Source organism: Mandrillus leucophaeus, unplaced genomic scaffold, assembly GCF_000951045.1.
Source record: "Mandrillus leucophaeus isolate KB7577 unplaced genomic scaffold, Mleu.le_1.0 Scaffold140, whole genome shotgun sequence".
Lineage (NCBI taxonomy): Eukaryota > Metazoa > Chordata > Mammalia > Primates > Cercopithecidae > Mandrillus > Mandrillus leucophaeus.
Genome location: NW_012101366.1, coordinates 3190346 through 3208827, shown reverse-complemented (window position 1 = coordinate 3208827; position 18482 = coordinate 3190346). Strand labels below are relative to the sequence as shown.

Here is an 18482-nt window from a genome sequence, read left to right as displayed (position 1 = left end):
CTTTCAAGCATAATGAAGAAGTTATATCTGTTAATGTTCTTGTTGGAATTTGAGGAGTTTTCTGTTACATTACACTCAACAGTGGTTCAGTAAACATGAGTTTAATTAAATTTCTTTCATTATGGGCCTAGGCGTGGGGGTGATACATAATAAGAACACACTATTTCTTAAACGCATGAAAGATTTTCTGACCATTTAAAAGAACCTGGTTTAAATTGTTTTTTTGTGTGTGTTGAATGAATTGAAAAGTAGACATAATTATATATGCTGTTAATTTAAATACATAAAGGTGAAAAAACATACTTGAAAAAGTCTTTTTACCCTGTACTTATGTAGAAACATGTGATGACAAGACAATTTTATTCTAAAAGGAATGCATAGTAGGTCTCATGTAAAATAAAACAAGAAAGAAACCTTTAGGTGGCGGCCAAGAGCTATGATTATGAATTCCTTAGCCTGTTTTTATGAGAATTTATGATCTTGTTTGAAAGTGGTCATGTAAAACGGGCTATTTAAACCACAATAATTCAGTTCAAAGCAAACACAAGGACAAAATTAGGCCTGGGAAGGAACTAGATTTGAATGTTAATACCATCAAATAATTAATCAAATTTTAATTTTGATTTGATTTGACAGTTGGTATCTTGATTATGATTAGTAGTGAGAGACCCAGTTCTGGGAAGACAATGGTATTTGATATTGAGTTACAGGATTAATTATTCTTAGCACTTAAGTAATTGTTTTAATCTTCACATAAATCATCTTTAAACAAAATGGTAGCTTTTTAAGAACTCAAAGAGTGTTATAAAGATGTCAAAACTGTCCAGATGCTTATTGTGCAATTGAAAGCTCCATTCAAAGTTGACACAGGCCCCAGAAGAAAGGTCAATTATCTAACTCACTTTTGCAACATCTGGCAGAAACTATGACTTGTTGGAGTACCAGTGTGTTCTTCTTCTCCTTTTTTATTGCTCTCTGAAATGAAAGTTTATGATTATATCTGCCATGTGCCCCTTTCAGTTCTAGAAAAAAAGAAAAGGATAAAATGTTTTTTAAAAGGCATTATGATTTTGTGATGACATGCACTCGTTTCAACTCCTTGTTTCTTCTTTTCATCAGTATGCATTAATCTACTCAAAAAGGTTTAGGCATCACTATTAGATATTGTTTTAGAGTAATATTTATGTAAAAATTTTCTCATTAGCCATTAATTCTGTTAGCATTTAGATTCATGATACACTTTTTGATAAGGCTTTTGGGCAACACAGACTAAATTTGGTAATTGCTTCTAATTAGGCCTTTTTTGAAGTGTTTCTAGTTCAATTCTTGCCACCTTAAGTAGTACACATTTAGCAATGGCTGTATACACACCCAGCATCATAGAGGATCGAAAACAAAGTAAACGACAAACTCGCTACACAAGGAGCTGACAAGCTCTCTACATGCAGCAAGAGAACAGAAACAAATTAAAATAATATATTAAAAACCACACATTGGTGTTGAGTAATAAAAAAGAAGAAAAGAGAAAGTGTGGGTTGATAGTAATAAAGAAAACCTCCATAGAGAAGATGAATAAACTAGTGAAGTTTCCCAATACATTAATGGGAAAATAAAGATTTTAATTCCTAAGAAACTCTAGTTCCGTTATTTAATGTCAATATTCCAAAATCATACTTTCACAATATAGATGCCAGAGTAGCATGAAACAGCTCCTTTTCTAAATATTTTCCACCACATTAATCAATGAAGATGGTGACATCCTCTCTCAAAAAAACCTACTGAGTATGTTGCTGGATTACACAGCAAGTTGCCCACAGAATTATCTAGAAATTATTTCTGTCCTCTAGTAATTTACAATACAAAATTGTCTAGGAAGAAAATTAGGCTGAAAACTTAGAAGGTTGTATCTATGAAATTACGTGATAGAAATGTAATATTTTCTATGTCACCATGAATGGTTTTAAAACGATATTCCCAAGGCCAGGGATCAGGAGAGCCATCTCTAATCCTGAATCTTAGGGTATATATATATAGTGATAAAATTGTGGTAAGGAGTCATTATTTCTGTGGAGACATTTTCCTTCTCTATGAAACCAAAGAGGAGAACCAGAAGATCTCTAAGTGTCCCCTCAACCCAAAAATGTTACATTTTATACTTTTACAGAGTAAAGCAAGACTTCATTCAACATTGTCAAAGCAGAAATTTTTTTTCCATCTGGTGAGTAAACTCATGGCATAGTTGCAGTGGGAATTGCAAAATGAATCCCATGAATCCCAACACATAGGTGAGAATGGCTCCCTAGCAATGCTTAACCTACATGATTGTGTGTGTTGGCTCTATAATCACAGCAATAAAAAAAGAAGATACAGATAGTTTCTCTCAACTAAAATTTTGCATAATAGTGGTTAGATTTTAAGTCAACTACACTGTCCCCCAGAAAACCTGGAGTCTTTAGTCAAGGTCAAAACTGTTAAATGCAAAAACAGTAAACTAAGAAAAACACAAAGAACTGATTTTCTTGTAGGTAAAATTTACCAAGTCTGTAAGTGCTATGAAACCAGTATATATTATGGTGTCAATATTTTTTTCATAAACTTATAAGACTGAAAATTTATTTTAAAAATTCTAAAATAGTAGATGAGTGTGTCTTCTTAGCACTTAATAAATGTAATATGAATTAAAATTTAACTTCAAATATGCCAAAAGCATAAAGAATCTGCCACTATGCAAAACGACTTAGTAAACATGTATATAGCCATGAAGAATTCAGATATCAGAATTTTGTATCTCTTTAGTTCAAAGCAATGCATTTAAATCTCAGTGGACCATTTACCTTCACATGCAATCTACTATTGCACATTTTTGAAAATTAGATGAAAGTCAATAAAAGAAAGATGAACATCCAATTCCCAAAACTTAAAAAAAAAAATCAGTTCAAAATGTATGCCCATTTCATGATAGGAGATTAGAGAAAACCTCCGTATTGTGAAAGCTTTCATTATTCTATTTTTCATATGTAATAAGCAGTATAAAATGATGGACACGCCTCCTGTCTCCAATACCACACAAAAGTAAGTAAGAGAAAAAACTTTTCTGCTCCATCTCCCTGCAATAATCACTTCAGAAACCACAACTAATCTTGGGATACACCATCATTCTGCTGCTTGCTAGTGGACCATACAATGTAAGAAAGTTATTTTTATCTTGAGTGGCAGCAATTCAGCAGGATAGACTTGCCGATTTTAGTCTCACTCTTCACTACTTGATTGGGGTGAATGATGTCTGATGTAGACAAGTATAGGAGATGGCAGATCTCATTGATATTACTCCCTGTGAACCTACAAATGGGACAGACATTTATTTATTTATTTATTATTTATTTATTTGTTTATTTATTTTTAAAGGCAGTCTATTTAGAATGCTGTTTTCTAAGGTAACTTTTTCTTCACCTTTTACTATATTAAAGAAATATTTAAAATCGCTTTAATCATAATCGTTTGCACGAAGTCAGTGGGACTGGGATTTAAACAACTAGGGAAAAATAATACACAGAAGGACTGAGAAAAGAATGAAGAATGTCATCCAGGAACTACATATATATATATTTGTTTTAAAGTTGGAGCAAAATGCCGAACATCTAACAGAGGGGCTGCAAAGAGAAGAAGAAAAGGTGGTCAGAATGAATATAAACTAAAGGTAAAGAAGAAGAATGAAAGTCAGGACAACACAAAAATGGCTAAAGATTGACGTGGAAGAGCGTAATGCACAAATGCACAAAAGTGAAGCTGGAGAAAAAAATGATGAAATGTAGAACAGGAACAGCGGCAGAGAATGGAAAAAAAGGAGGTCAGAAAAGCACAAAGAAGGCTGAAGAACAGCAAACAAAGAAGTAGTATCAAATGGAAAGGGAGCAAGTGTCTAGATTATAAAGTGGGGGAAGAAACATCAACAGTCGGGAGGGAGGGCAGCAGCAGAGTGAAGAGCCAGAGCGGCGGGAGGAGCCCAGTCATTTTGCTTTGTCTTCTGCAAGTGGGGTTTATGCCACTTGACTGGAGCTTGCAAATGGATGTGAATTAGTTTACTGGCATTCAAAATCCTGCTGTAACGTTGTTAGGAATTTGGCATGGTAGTGTTAGCCTTAACAAAGGCTATCAACTTTCCTCACGTTAAACCAAAGAAGCTGAATTTACATCCTTTTGCAGCTTTCAAGCTTTTTTCAAATGGCATAATATGGCAATAGCTAGGCTTGAAAAATTCTGGGCAGTAAAAAAAGCAAAAGAATCTGTTTTCATTAAAGATAATCTTATACTCATTTGCTCACATTCTTATTGCTTTAGTTTATAGTTATTTTAATAAATCAAGTTTACTTAAATTTAGATGGTTTTATTAAAATTCCAAAAATTCTTGAAATATGGAAATACAGATTGCAACTACAAGGACCAAACTGCTAAGATAAACTAGCAAATCACCATTAAAAAGGGCCCTTTGTCTAAATAGTTACTTTTTTTTTTTTTTTTTTTTTGAGACAGAGTCTCGCTTTGTAGCCCAGGCTGGAGTGCAGTGGCGCGATCTCAGCTCACTGCAAGCTCCGCCTCCCGGGTTCACGTCAAGCTCCGCCTCTCGGGTTCACGCCATTCTCCTGCCTCAGTCTCCCAAGTAGCTAGTACTACAGGCGCCCACCACCACGCCCAGCTAATTTTCTGTATTTTTAGTAGAGACGGGGTTTCACCGTCTTAGCCAGGATGGTCTCAATCTCCTGACCTTGTGATCCACCCGCCTCAGCCTCCCAAAGAGCTGGGATTAGAGGTGTGAGCCACCGCGCCTGCAATTTTAAAATTGCTTTTGAGAGAGAGAAAAAAAAAAGGTCTCCTTAAAGTTGCAAATAATGACACCGACACCAAGAATGATTTGTTATACAGTAGGTCAAAGTAAATTAGTAGTCTCTTAATTTTGAACTAGAACTAGAAACCTAGGTATATTTTCTGTTCTTCTGTTTTCTCCTCCTCCTTAATAGCCTCTGAGTGAACTATCTACTGAGTGAAGTTTTATATCTTCAAGTTCAACCCTGGTTAGGTGTTCACTTTTGTTTCTCCATGGGAACAAACACGTTACTATGGAAACTGGGCAGCACAAAATATAAACAGTACTGAAAGCTTTTAGGAAGAACCATGCTTATAGCACAATGTTAACTATACAATGCAAGTGGTAGCTGGGCATTCCAATACCTGGCATATTATGGCATCTCAAAAAGAATAACTTGATCCTGTGCCTTGTCAAATGTTGGAAAAATAAATAAAAGGGAACTATACTGTTTTCTCATTAGAGAAAATGCAAAAGTTTGTTTTCATTAAAAAAGTTAAGACCCACAAAACATATTGTGGTGATTATTTGCATTGACTTAAAAGATACACTTAAGTTTCTTTATATGATGAGCGCTTTTTGTACACTGACATTATCTTACATACCATATCTGCTATGACATATGCTGGGTCTTAAGTCAGGGAAAAAGAAGTAAGAAAGAACAAAGAGGTTAGGACTAAGGGTCTAAAAGTCGGGTGAGTCACCAGCATTCCAAATCATTATATCCCAGGGCAGTGGAACTGCGTTTCTGGGCCAGGAATGATTTATCAGGGGTTGGAATGTGGTGGGGAGGATATAACAATAGGAATTGCAGGCAATGTTACGGCTTTAGTGCTAGGCAAGAGAAGAAAAGGGCCCATTCAGTTGGAAGCAAAGATCCAGCCAGTGTTCAGGGAACGGAGTGTGAAGTTCAAGGCCAAATACTAGCCATGAGGCAGGGCCCCTGTTCAACAAGTGATGGTTAACTTAGGGTGTGGAGTGGAGGATGCCTACAGGGACAGACACCCAAAAGTGAAGTTTAGGTAACAGCATTGTTGGATAGCGGAGTGGCTGCAGCTTGCTGACACCCACAGGAGATCTGCCTACTGGGCCCTGGAATACATGGTTTACTCCAGACTCAAGTTAATGATTGTGGCTAAAGCTTTTAATATATTGCCTGGTTTCATTAACATTATTAACATTGACTCTGCGCATAGGTGATAGTGGCAGCAACTGAAAACAGAAAGGAGACCTGATTTGTTAAAGATCAACCCACAATAAGACCTCCACATTTAATGTTTAACATTGTACACCTGTAGAAAGAAAGAAGCATTTGCAATTCATTGGCAAAGGAAGAATGCCCATGCAGGCCACACATTTGGTTCCACGTTCCGAATAGTATGCTATCTTGGCAATTATTGCATGTTACCTTTAGGTGAGAAAATGTCTGATGTGACATCAGTCTCTCTGATAAAAGCAATGAAATAAACTTCAATAAAAGAGTTAACATTTTTTAAAAAATGTTCTTAGGTGCCATCTCCTTACCTTGTATTTTTCAGAGTCCTTCAGTGGCTGTTTGGCAGGGGCTCAAAGCTATTGCAGGGAAACAATTTGAACTGAACGATGTGGTTCACGAAGTCTGAGATCAGCAGACTGGCAACTCTTCAGCTTTCAGAAATAATGTGGTCATGCTGTGTGTGTCTCGTTGCACTTCTGGGTTATGGTTCATTTAATTTTATGGAACAAAATAGGTTTCCATGGAAAATAGCATTTTCACCTATAAATTAGGAGCAAATAAAACAAAATTAATTTTGATGTAAAAATCTAGTCTCCACTGTAACCCACATGTAAATTCCCCATGTTATAATTAGAGAAATGCTCTTACTAATATAAGACAAAAGATATTAAAAGAAATGGCAATTGCCATTTTAAAAGGAAGTAGAAATTCAAAAGAGGAAGATGTGAGGTTTAACAAAACGTTGGAATTAAAAATGACACCGACAAACTAAGAAAGCAGGAATGTAAGCTGATATTTTTACTTTATTTTTACACTATAGAATTTGATGCAATGTGTAATGTCCCTCTTATGATTCTGAAGTTGAAATAAAACTAAACCAGTGTGTTAGAGTCTCTCCTCATGACCCTGTTCACAGCAGTCAGGTAACTTAGTTCCCCCTTTCTAAGCACATTTAAATGTAAGTTACTTAAACATAAAGATTGCTCTTAAGAGTTATTTAAATGTAAAGGTTGCTCTTAAGAAAATACCACCTCAGTAGTAGATGGGTACTTATCTGACAAAATACATTGTGTTATTATTTCACTTTATTAACTTGTGAGTAAAGAGAATGTTTGCCATTTCTAATATGGGAGGCACAATACGGGGGCTGACCTCAGCACTCGGAGTACAGAACAGAGCACAGCATAGCGGGTGAGAGTGGTAGTTCAGTGAATAATGACTATACAGTACATTAGAAGTAGCTATGAAATGCTGCGAAAGATAAACAACGCTGAACACTAAATAAAATGGTAAGAATTAATGTATATTATTACAATAGGGAAAAGAGTGCAATGTGAACTAAGCTCAACTTTGACCTGTACAGAGGTGATTAGGTGGGAGAATGAAGGATCAGGGAGAAGGGTGCGTGGGGACTCCATAGAGTTTTTCAGGAAAATGAAAAATTATAAAAATCCGGAAAAGAGGTTAGTCCACGTAAAACCCATCTAGTTTTGTTCACTGCTGTTTACTGAAGTTCGGCCCCTCCCCTCCCGCAGAGACTGGAAACCGGGATCCCGGTCTTCAGGTGTTGGTTGGAACAACAGGAAGCTCTTTTGGCAGTCTTGAGTATTATCAGGCTTGCACTTTAAGTGGGGGGTAGGCTCATCCTAAGTAAACAATGTTGAGCTGTTAGAAACTGTCTTAGTGTTTGTTCAACCTAGAAAGGTAAGCTTGAGGCCTAGTCAACAAGAGAACTCAGAGGAGCCTGACTAGCGCCTTTGCTCATACTAAGGAGAAAGGTGCCTGGGTGAGGTCTCTGAAAGCTTCACATCTAGAACCTCTTCAGAGGCCTAATATGTTTCTCAGTAGACACGATGGAGAATTCCTAGGGCCAAATGATATGTCCTTTAGCATGAATAGAGTTGTAAATATGACTTGCGGAGTGGCAGGAAATCAGATCAAAAGGGAATTGGGAGTAAGATCATAGCAGGCTACTGAGTTTGAATTGTATACCATAGTCCAGTGCTTCCCAAAGTGTGGGACTCATTTACAGAAAACATTTTGGTTGTATGAGGATGAAGCATGAAATCATATTGTCACATGATTTTAAAATTTTTTCAATTATCTGTTACCCCTTCTCATTAACTTCAGGAGAAAGGCTTAGATTTATGCTAATCTGTGTCTTAAATAGTATTTTTTTTCTTTTTTTGAGATGGAGTTTCACTCTTGTCACCCAGGCTGGAGTGTAGTGGTGTAAACTCAGCTCACTGCAACCTCCGCACCCCCGAGTTCAGGTGATTCTCCTGCCTCAGACTCCCGAGCAGCTGGGATTACAGGCACCCACCACCACGCCTGGCTAAGTTTTTGTATTTTTAGTAGAGATGGGGTTTTGCCATGTTGGGCAGGCTGGTCTCGAGCTCCTGACCTCAGGTGATCCATTCACCTCGGCTTCCCAAAGTGCTGGGATTACAGGTGTGAGCCACTGCGCCTGGCGTTAAAAGGTATTTTCTAATCAGTCTTTCTAACAAAGACAGAGTGAATTTCTGCCAACATTTAATGATGTCGTTTCATTTTCGTTAATTAAAAAATAGATTTCTCTTATAGAACTGATAGTCATTTTCCCTTTTAGTAAGTAATATGAAGTTTTCCTTCCAAATACATTTACTTAAGTGAAACACACTGAGTCTGTTTAAAGACAAAGATTACATGTGGTGGCAGGAGGAAGAGTTGGGATGACTGCCTTCTTTCTGGGTTACTCAAAGAGGGGAGTGGTGGTGTCACTAACTAAGGCAGGAATTACAGAAAAAAGGCCAGAACAAAGGAAAAGAAAATAAAAACCAAGAATAAGAAATGCCTTGCCTATTATTACTGGATGTGCAACAAAGTTTATGTAAACCAAGGTCCTATAACTTCAAGGACATACCCAACACGCCCTCACATTCTCTCTGACGCAGCCAATAAAAGCATGCCATAAAACAACCTTATCATTTCTACAACCTGCCTTCTCACAGCCTGCCATCACCCTGAAAATGCTGGGTGACTTTTTGTTCCACCAGGCATTAACCCTAGGTTACATCCTTGGTTCTTACGCAATTCGGTCTTGACCTTAAACTTAGAGCTTCCTTTGGTCTTTATTTTACTGCTTTCACTTCGGGGAACAACTGAAATGCTGTATTCAGCCAAGCTTTTGGATCCTTGGGTCAAAGATCCTGGCACCCATGCTCCTCCAGTAACAGGCAGGCTTGTGTATGTACTTACTCTCTCTCTCTCTCTCTCTCTCTCTTTTTCTCTCTCTTTCCCCTTATTCCCCCTATCTCTCTGAGAGGATAATCCTCCCTTTGCATGGGGGATTATTAGTGTGTCCTTGAAATATATTGCTTTTTATGTATCATGCATTAAGATATCAGATGTCAGGAATGCAAAGGCTCTTTTTCTTCTTTGGATATCAGCCAGTCATTCTTTTTGGAGTAATTTAAAGCAAATCCCTCTGTTGGAGCAAGACCTTCAACTTTTTTTTTCTTTTTGAAGCAGATCTCTGTGCCTTTTGAACTTCTTTCTGAGGTTCATATCTGAAGCTATTCTCTCTGTCTTCTGAGATGTTGTACCTTATAATATAAAAATGCGTGCTGTGGGCTGGGTATGGTGGCTCACGCCTGTAATTCTAATAATTTGGGAGGTCAAGGCAGGTGGATCACCTGAGGTCAGGAGTTTGAGACCAGCCTGACCAACATGGTGAAACCCCATTTCTACTAAAAGTATAAAAAACTAGCCAGGTGTGGTGGCAGGTGCCTGTAATCCCAGCTACTTGGGAGGGTGAGGCAGGAGAATCGCTTGAACCCGGGGGTCAGAGGTTTCAGTGAGCCCAGATCGTGCCACTTCACTCCAGCCTGGGTGAAAGAGCAAAACACCGTCATATATATATATGATGAAAGAGGGCTTAGGAACAGAGAGAGAGAGAGAAAGAGAGAGAGAGAGAGAGAGAGAGAGAGAGAATTGGACATTAGCTCCTCGAAAATGGCTTTTTCCTGCTGAATGTTCATGGTGAGGTCAGTCTGACTTTTAATAATTTCAATTGACCCCTTCAAATTGAGTCTTAAATTGTCTAAATTTTTAAGTACGAAATTAGTATAGTCATATTTTTATTAATCATACCTTATCTGTAATCAAAGAAAGTACATCATTATTTCTTTTCAACAATTTTAAAAATTTTGTGGAATTTGGAGGTATGGTGTTGTAATAGATGCACATCTTTAAATAAGTAAAGTTTAAAATTTTTATATAAAGCTTATATGTGTAATTAAACCCAAGAATAGATGTTCCTTTCTGTTAATAGTCTATTTTTCCATTATGGGTTTACTTTTATTGAAATTTTGACAGAGATACTTGAGAATTAAAGATCTGAAAATGAATTACATTTATAAAAATACACCAGTTCATACTTCCTATATTACATATAAAAAGATATTTTTGTCATGGGATATTTTATGTTAACTTTAAGACTTCCATTTTTGAAAAATGATGAGTCATTTCCTCTGTCTGGGAGGTGACTGTGAGTGGTAAAAGTCTGGCTACATATGTTAAGGTCACAGAACTTGGTTAGAGCACAGAATCCATGTTCAGTTTCGAATTTCGTCTTGACTTTGAAATAAAGCAATGGTGTTAGATAAAGAAATGAAGGAATGATTTGACTAAGGTAGACCTTTGACTGTATCCCCAGTTACTATCTCCTATAGAAATAGGTGATATCCTAAGCCTTGGACTTTGAAATTTTCATTCTTAGGTCTATAGTGAACCTAAATGCTTACTAAGACACACTTCTTGCTTAACTTTTGATTAACTTGCACATGAAAGGACATGAATTTATATTGAAGAGTGATGTCATAGCTGTAACAAAAGGGATTTTAAAAAAAACAAAAAACTTAGGCATTTATGCCAGTCTTTTTTTTTTTGAAACGTAGTCTCACTTGTCGCCCAGGCTGGAGTGCAGTGGTGCGATCTTGGCTCACTGTTAACCTCCACCTCCTGGGTTCAAACGATTCTCCTACCTCAGCCTCCTGAGCAGCTGGAACTACAGGTGTGTGCCACCACATCTGGCTATTTTTTTATTTTTAGTAGAGATGGGGTTTCACCATGTTGGCCAGGCTAATCTCGAACTCCTGATATGCCAGCCTCAGCCTCCCAAAGTGCTGGGATTACAGGCATGAGCCACCACGCCCAGCCTATGCTAGTCTTTAGCTCAGAATATTAGCAGAATAAAAGTGGACTCTACTACCTTACTTAATAGCTGTTACTCAGTCTCTTTCAGCCTTAGGATTCACCTGTGTAAAAGAGAGATGATAAAACTTTATTTATTTGTTGTGAAAACTAAATTAAAAAGCATATTAAATGTGGTAGTATTTGTAAAATGCCTAGGAGGTCATCTAGCATGTAGTTATTGTTTGTTCCTAAGCCCTCAACTGTTCCTTCATTTTTTCTTCCTTGGAAGACAAAGAGCATATTCTTCGCCTCAATGTAATCCATTTCCTGAAGAAAGATGATGCATTTGCTCTGTGAAGATGAGTGATAGGTAATAACGGATGGTGATGGATAATGGCAAATACCAGAGAGATTATGATCTGGGCAAAATATCATAGCTTAGTAAGCAAGGTTGCTTTCTGCATTCACATTTATTACACACATGATAAGATACAGCAGTTTTATTTGCATAGTAGATGGAGAACAGAATTTATTTAGAAAGCTTTTGATAAACCTCTTAGGTGAAGTAAATGCTTGCAGGTATAGTGTTGGCCTCACCAGGGGTTCAGTAATTGTTGTGTGTGTGTGTGTGTGTGTGTGTGTGTGTGTGTGTGTGCCATTCAGATGAGATTGTTCGTACACATGGGAGCAGAGGAGGACAGAGTTAAGAGATGAGAGGGCTGAGAATGGGTACAAAGAAGAGACCACAGGACTCAGAGGAAAGCTATTGATATGGTTTGGATGTTTTTTCCTCTCCAAGTCTCATGTTAAATGTAATCTCCAATGTCGGAGGTGGGGCTTGGGGTGTGTGGATCATAGGGGTGGATCTCTCATAAATAGCTTGGTGCCCTCCTCACAATAATGAGTGAGTTCTCACTGAGTTCCCATGAGATTCGGTTATTTAAAAGAGCCTGGCACCTCCTCCCTTTCTCTCTTGCTCCCTCTCCTCCCACACGGCACACTGGCTGCCCTTTGCCTTCTGCCATGACTGGAAGTTTCCTGGGCCTCTCACCAGAATCAGATCCTGGTACTACACTTCGTGTACACCCTGCGGAACTGTGAGCCAAATACACGTATTTTCTTTATAACACCCTACCTCAGGTATACCTTTATAGCAATGCAAATGGACTAACACAGCTGTTCCATGGATGATCTTAATTTCCTATGATCACTGAAGTTACTAGACTGACAGAATGTTTGTTGTAAGTTTTTGTGGATACCAGCAAAGTTATAGTTTCATGTCTAGATGCATGCCAGGCTAACAGATGGCACAGATCTAAGAAAGGAAGCAATGGGGGACCCCACAAGCAAACTCTCAGACATTTACAGACCTCATAGAGAGGATCTGGAGCATCAAACTCAAACTGATGGTTTGAGTGACACTCATGTATATCTCTGAGGGTGAAGGTCTCTGGTTACATTTGCTTTACATATATGACCACATGGCATCATTATGTAGTTTATGTTCTTCCGTGTGTGTCAGTTATCAGTGTAACATCATCACTAGAATAATTTTGAAATCGAAATGTTTAGTATTTAAATTTTTCATAGTAAATAACTTTCTCATACATTAAATAAAGCAAAATCATTTAATAAAGTTCTAACTCTGAGTTATGTTGTAGGTCAAATTGTATTTACCTATTGTGCAGCAGTGGAGATTCCACCCTGGTTGCTTGTTACCCACATTTGAACCATATTTATTCTTTGATGTAATCATAAAAAGTCAGTTCTATATACTGACGTATCTTGACTCACAAAAGGTTTTTCAAGATTCACATATATACCTGTAAAAACGAAGATATTCAAATGACTAACAAACCTGTTAAATGCCAAAAATAAATAAGGGGGTGGAATGAGAAAACACTGTGGCAGGAGGTGACTTTCGGAAAAAGCAATGAAACGGTTGACTTTTGATGTTGTGGCTGATGGTAATTGATTTGATATGTTGTTAAAGATATTTGACTATTTTTAAATAAATGTGCATTTTATATAATATTTAAATCAATCAAAAGAACCCTAGAGGTGTTGAATTCTTACTCTGAATCTTAACTGTTCCATGCGGCAACAGCAGAATTTTTAACCTTAAGGAAAATGCAGAAAATGGTACCTTTTCATTCTCACTGCCACCAACCCAGTTCAGGCTGGGAACGTTTGCATTTCTCTGAGCGCCTACAACTGTTCTCTCTGTTTGTGATATTTCTCTCCTCCAAAATATTTTCTACAACTCTGAATGATGTTTGTAAAATTGCGCACTCCATTGCTATCAGGTTTAAGACAAAACTCCTCACGAGGTTTATAAGGCCCCTTGTTCATCAATCTCCTTCATTTACCCTTACAGACATATTTGCAGTGCATCACACTTGTGCTATGGATGCTTCTCACCTTTGGGCTTTTATGTTAGCTGTTTGAACCTTTCTTCTCCATCTTGCCATCCCTTCCCTCCCTTTTTTTTAGTCCCAGTTTATAAATCTCTTCCTTCAAGAAACTGCTCTTAGTCCTCAAGAGAGTTAATAATGGTTTACCGTTATTTAGCAGTATAGAGGGACTAGAGAAGTCTTAATTGAGGAGGGAACATGTAAGTCTTGAAAGACTGAAAGGACAGGCTGCTGAAGCACAGAAGAGGGGGTTCAGGCAGGAGAAATGACCATAAAGAGGAAGTGTGAAGGGAAAGGGGAGTCAAAAGAACAGATAACAGTTGGTAGAGTGTATGACATTAGAAAGGGGTTGAGGGTGAGAATTGTTGAGAATAAGGAATGTCAGACTGTGATGAATGCCGAGGTTTTAGTGCCTAGTCGGGAAGTTACAACTTATATGGGTTGTAGAGCATCATTAACAAAAATGTGAAATTTGCATCATATGGGGCAACATGGTCAGCCGTGTTTTAGAAAGAGGGGTGGATATGTGTGTGTGTGTGTGTGTGTATAAATATATATATGTATGTGTGCTTGTGTATGTTACCTGTGTGTTTGTGTATATATACATACATGTGTACATATGTATATGTGTATATGTACATATGTGTGTATATCTGTATATGTATATGTGTTTATATATACATGTGTATATATAAACTATATATGTGTGCATGTATATATATGTGTATATATATATAAAAGAAGCTAAGAACAGTGGCTGAGAGACAAGGTTTTGAGTTGGGCCATGAGCTGGAACATTTGGAGAGAATGGGAGAGAGAGAAAAAAAATAAGTCACAGTCTTAAAAGTGAGATAACAAAATAACAATATGTAGCAGTATAGAAAATACTCATATGAAAAGTACTGGTGACAAGTGCTTATAGGATTTTAAGCAAATATATATATTTTCGATGATAGTATATTTGTTCAGGTTCTGGCTGGAAACAACATTCATCCGAAATTGTTCAAATGAAGAGACATTGATGCAGTGGTTCTCAGTCTTGGCTGTACATTGGAAATGCTTGGGGAGCTTTGAAAAATATACATCCCTGTGTTCTACCCTCAGAGGTTCTGCATTAGTTGGTCTGGTTTGTGACCTGGCTGTTGGGAGGCCTTAAAAGCTTCCCAGCTGATTCTAATATGCAGCTTGAGTAGAGAACCCAGGTTCAACCTCTGTGGTGAGAATGAAAGGACTGCTTTCAGAAGCATGGGCAGTGCTAGGAATTAAAGGATGGTAAGACACAAGAAACTAGCTACAGGGGGAAATAGTACTATCCTTACGATCAAAGAATGAGAGACACTAGACTGACCTAGTGAAAGCTGGACCAGAGGAGAAGGGGCTATTCTACCTGAGCTATAGTATGAGAGTGGGGTATGCTTCTATTTCCTGCTTTCAGAGCTGAAGCAGGATGTATGAGGGTTCTCCAGAGAAACAGACCTAATCGAATATGTGTGTGCATGTGCATGTGTGTGTGTGTGTGTATGTGTGAATTTTTTAAGAAATTTGCTCATGTGATGGTGGAGGCTGGCAATTTCAAAATCTGCAGAGTGGCCCGCAGGCTGGAGACCTAGGAAGAGCTGATGCTGTAGTTCATATCTGAAATGTGAAGGCAATTTGTTGCCAGTACTCCCTCCTGCTCTGGGGCAAGTTAGTCTTTTATTCTACTCAGGCTTTAAATTGATTGCATGAAACTCACTCATATTATGGAGAACAATCTGTTTTACTGAAAGTTCAGCAATGTAAATGTTAAATCTCATCTGAAAACATTGTCATAGGAACATCCAGAATAATTTTTGACCACATATCTGGGCAGTGCGGCCCAGCAAAGTTGACATATAAAATTAATTGTCACATAAGGAGGGAGAGGAGAAGAAATAGTCCATCTCCCTTTTCTTCTTTCTCCCCTTCCTTTGGCCAGCTGCCCAGGACAGAACTGAATGAAGAATGAGTACAGGATCTGAGGGGCAAATTGAAGATGTCCTGCACGTACTTCTAGCTCATTCATCATAGGCTTGATTATAATTTTGAAAATACCTTTTCTATTGTTAAAATTCTCATTTGGTTAGGTTGAGCAATATTATGATAGACTCTTGAATTTATTTTTTAAAATTATGCTTATGACCTAGTGGTTTCTAAAATGATTTTCTAATGATCTTTGCTGAGATGGTTTCTCTTTAGACTAGAATAACATAACAATGTTTGTGTCATCAATGCAAACGCAGTTTTTGCTAACCAATAAGAACACTGCTAAAATTTATTTTCAGCTTAAAAGATAATTCTGTTCCATTTAATTTTGTGTTAGATGGTCACCAGGAAGCCATAGTGACCATGAAGACTTCCTGCTGTTTCTTAACTTCTAGTCCATGCCAGTTGGCTCCAGGCTTCAGGGGAGTGAACAGTTGTTACAGTTAGCAACAGGCAGTATAGTAAGTATGACTAAATGTGGAGATTCTATTTTGACCACTTATCCCTCAGTGGGACCTGTGGGAATCCTATAGATGCTCATAAGAAACCCGTGGTTGATTAGTGGGATTGTGAGGAATGCTTGCTTCCATCTCTTTCCCCACAGGAGTTAGCTGAAATTCCCCAGTAGCCTCATAACACAAAGGTAGCCCCTTTCAATTCTAAGAGGGAAGAAATAGGGATTTTCCAGGGGAAAGAAGAATCCCCTGTGTCTTCTACACCATTGTTCAAAATCATAAACAGAGGGACAAAATTACTCAGGTTAGGACATATATTTTGTACTTTACACCAGAACACATACCCTGCCATTTCAGAAACTACATCCAGGTGGTCCATTTTTATCACTTTTGTGCATTCATTTCGTTCTTACCAAACAGATTATGGTGTTTTAAAAATGTTCTTCAGAAAGATTTCTTTTTCATAGGTGTCTCCGGTAATATTTGCTTCTTGCTTTTCACGTCTTGCCACTTCTCCCAACTTCAAATTCTAAGTTGGGAGAGCAAATACTTTGGTTAGCACAGACAATATTGCCAGACAAGGAAAATCATTTCTGCCAATGGAAGTTTATGAAACCCATAGGGGAAGCATACTTCTATTATGTTTGAGATGGAGAGTCATCAAATAGCAGAATCTACAGGAAAGAATATAGAAAATGAAAATTGTTAGCAATCTTCAATATCAATTCATCAACGTATATATTAGGGCATATTTTGGTACCACTAAAAAAAAGGACTTAAAGTTGTATAAATGTATGGAGTAAACAGTACGACAATGGTCTTACATAATATTTTATCTCCACTTTAAAAAAGTATTTTATGAAAATCTTATTCTCATTCTAGAGTCTTTGTATTTATTACAGGTATAAGAAGCTATTAAAGACCCTTACAAAGGCTTATTTGGGCATGAGAGGATTCGGGAAAGACGGCAGAATAGAAAGCACCGGGCATCCATCTCCCCAGCCAGGCATCTACAGTGGCAGAATCTGTTCGATGTAACTATTTTGGAAATCTGGAGTCTACTGAAGGTTTGCAACTTCCAGGGGAAGACATGGATGGTATATTATGGTTAACTTCAGTCAATGTCAGCTTTTAGCTTGACAGCAGCCACCCACCCCATACCCCCAGATTTGTGGCAGGCAACTGTGCATGTGTTCTTAGAACAGCTTACACAGAACTTGCAGGAACCAAGGTGGGCAATAAAGATCCTATCCTCCAGTACTGGAGATCTGTGTTCTAATCACTGACAGCTGCCTCTGATTATGGAAGTACAAACACCGGAGATGGGCATCTGTTACTGATGCACTTCCCTGCATTGTTGGAAGCCCTTTTCCCTTCAGATGAAGTGACCTCCAGGAGATTTAAAGGGTCAGTATCCCGTTCCCCATTCATTTTTCTCTTTTTTCCCTTTTGAGAGCCAGAAATTAAAAAAATAAAAACTAGGATATTCAAAAGCAATTGCATATATGTGGAAAATTAGAGAGTCACCATAATGCCAGGGACAGGTGGAGGCTCAGAAAAGACCTTGTTTACACATGAGGCTTATCCTCAGCACATTAATAGCCTACAACAATCAAATCAAATCAAAACAAAACAAAAATCCCTAAGGAACTCTGAGGAAGGGAAATAATCTGATTTCCAGAATTACCACACTACTAGATTTAAATGTCCAGTTTAAAAAAATCATAAGACAAACTAAGAAACAAGAAAGTATGTTTCATTCAGAGGAAAACAGAACTGATGGTAGATCTACCATACAAAACCTTTTTAAAAACAGTTGTCTTAAAGATGCTCAAATAACTAAAGAAAAACCTGGAAAAGCCAAGAAAGTTGATGTATGAACAAAGTAGAAATATAAAGAGAAAGAAAATCTAAAAAGAAACTAAAGAGAAAGTCTGAAGCTAAAAAGTACAATACAATAGTCCCCTAGTTATCTGCAGCTTTCTTTTCCACAGTTTCAATTACTTCGATCAACCTTGGTCCAAAAATATTAAATGAAAAATTCCAAAAATAAAAAACTTACAAGTTTTAAATTGCATTCTGTTCTGAGTATGTTGGTGAACTCCATTCTGCCCAGGATATAAATCATCCCTTTTTCTAGCGTATCAGATTGACCATTGTTGTATCACAATGCTTGTGTTCAAGTAACCCTTATCTTAATAATGGACCCAAAGTGCAAGAGTAGTGAAACTGGCAATTCACATATACCCGAGAGAAACTGTAAAGTGCTTTCTTTAAGTGAAAAGGTGAAAGAAAGTTCTTGGCTTAATTAAGAAAGAAAAAAAATTGTATGCTGAGGTTGCTAAGATCTGTTATGA

The 18482-nt window shown here is 37.6% G+C and overlaps 1 long non-coding RNA gene across 1 annotated transcript; it reads right to left on the bottom strand.

Moving 5' to 3' along the window:
• Positions 1 to 346: 346 nt before the first annotated feature.
• On the bottom strand, positions 347 to 18226 carry LOC105534970. Its single transcript, XR_001005364.1, has 5 exons — positions 18188 to 18226; positions 16539 to 16654; positions 11329 to 11374; positions 6386 to 6617; positions 347 to 1022 (listed from the first exon to the last, which is right to left on the bottom strand). It is a non-coding gene; the product is annotated as an uncharacterized LOC105534970 (long non-coding RNA).
• Positions 18227 to 18482: the final 256 nt, after the last annotated feature.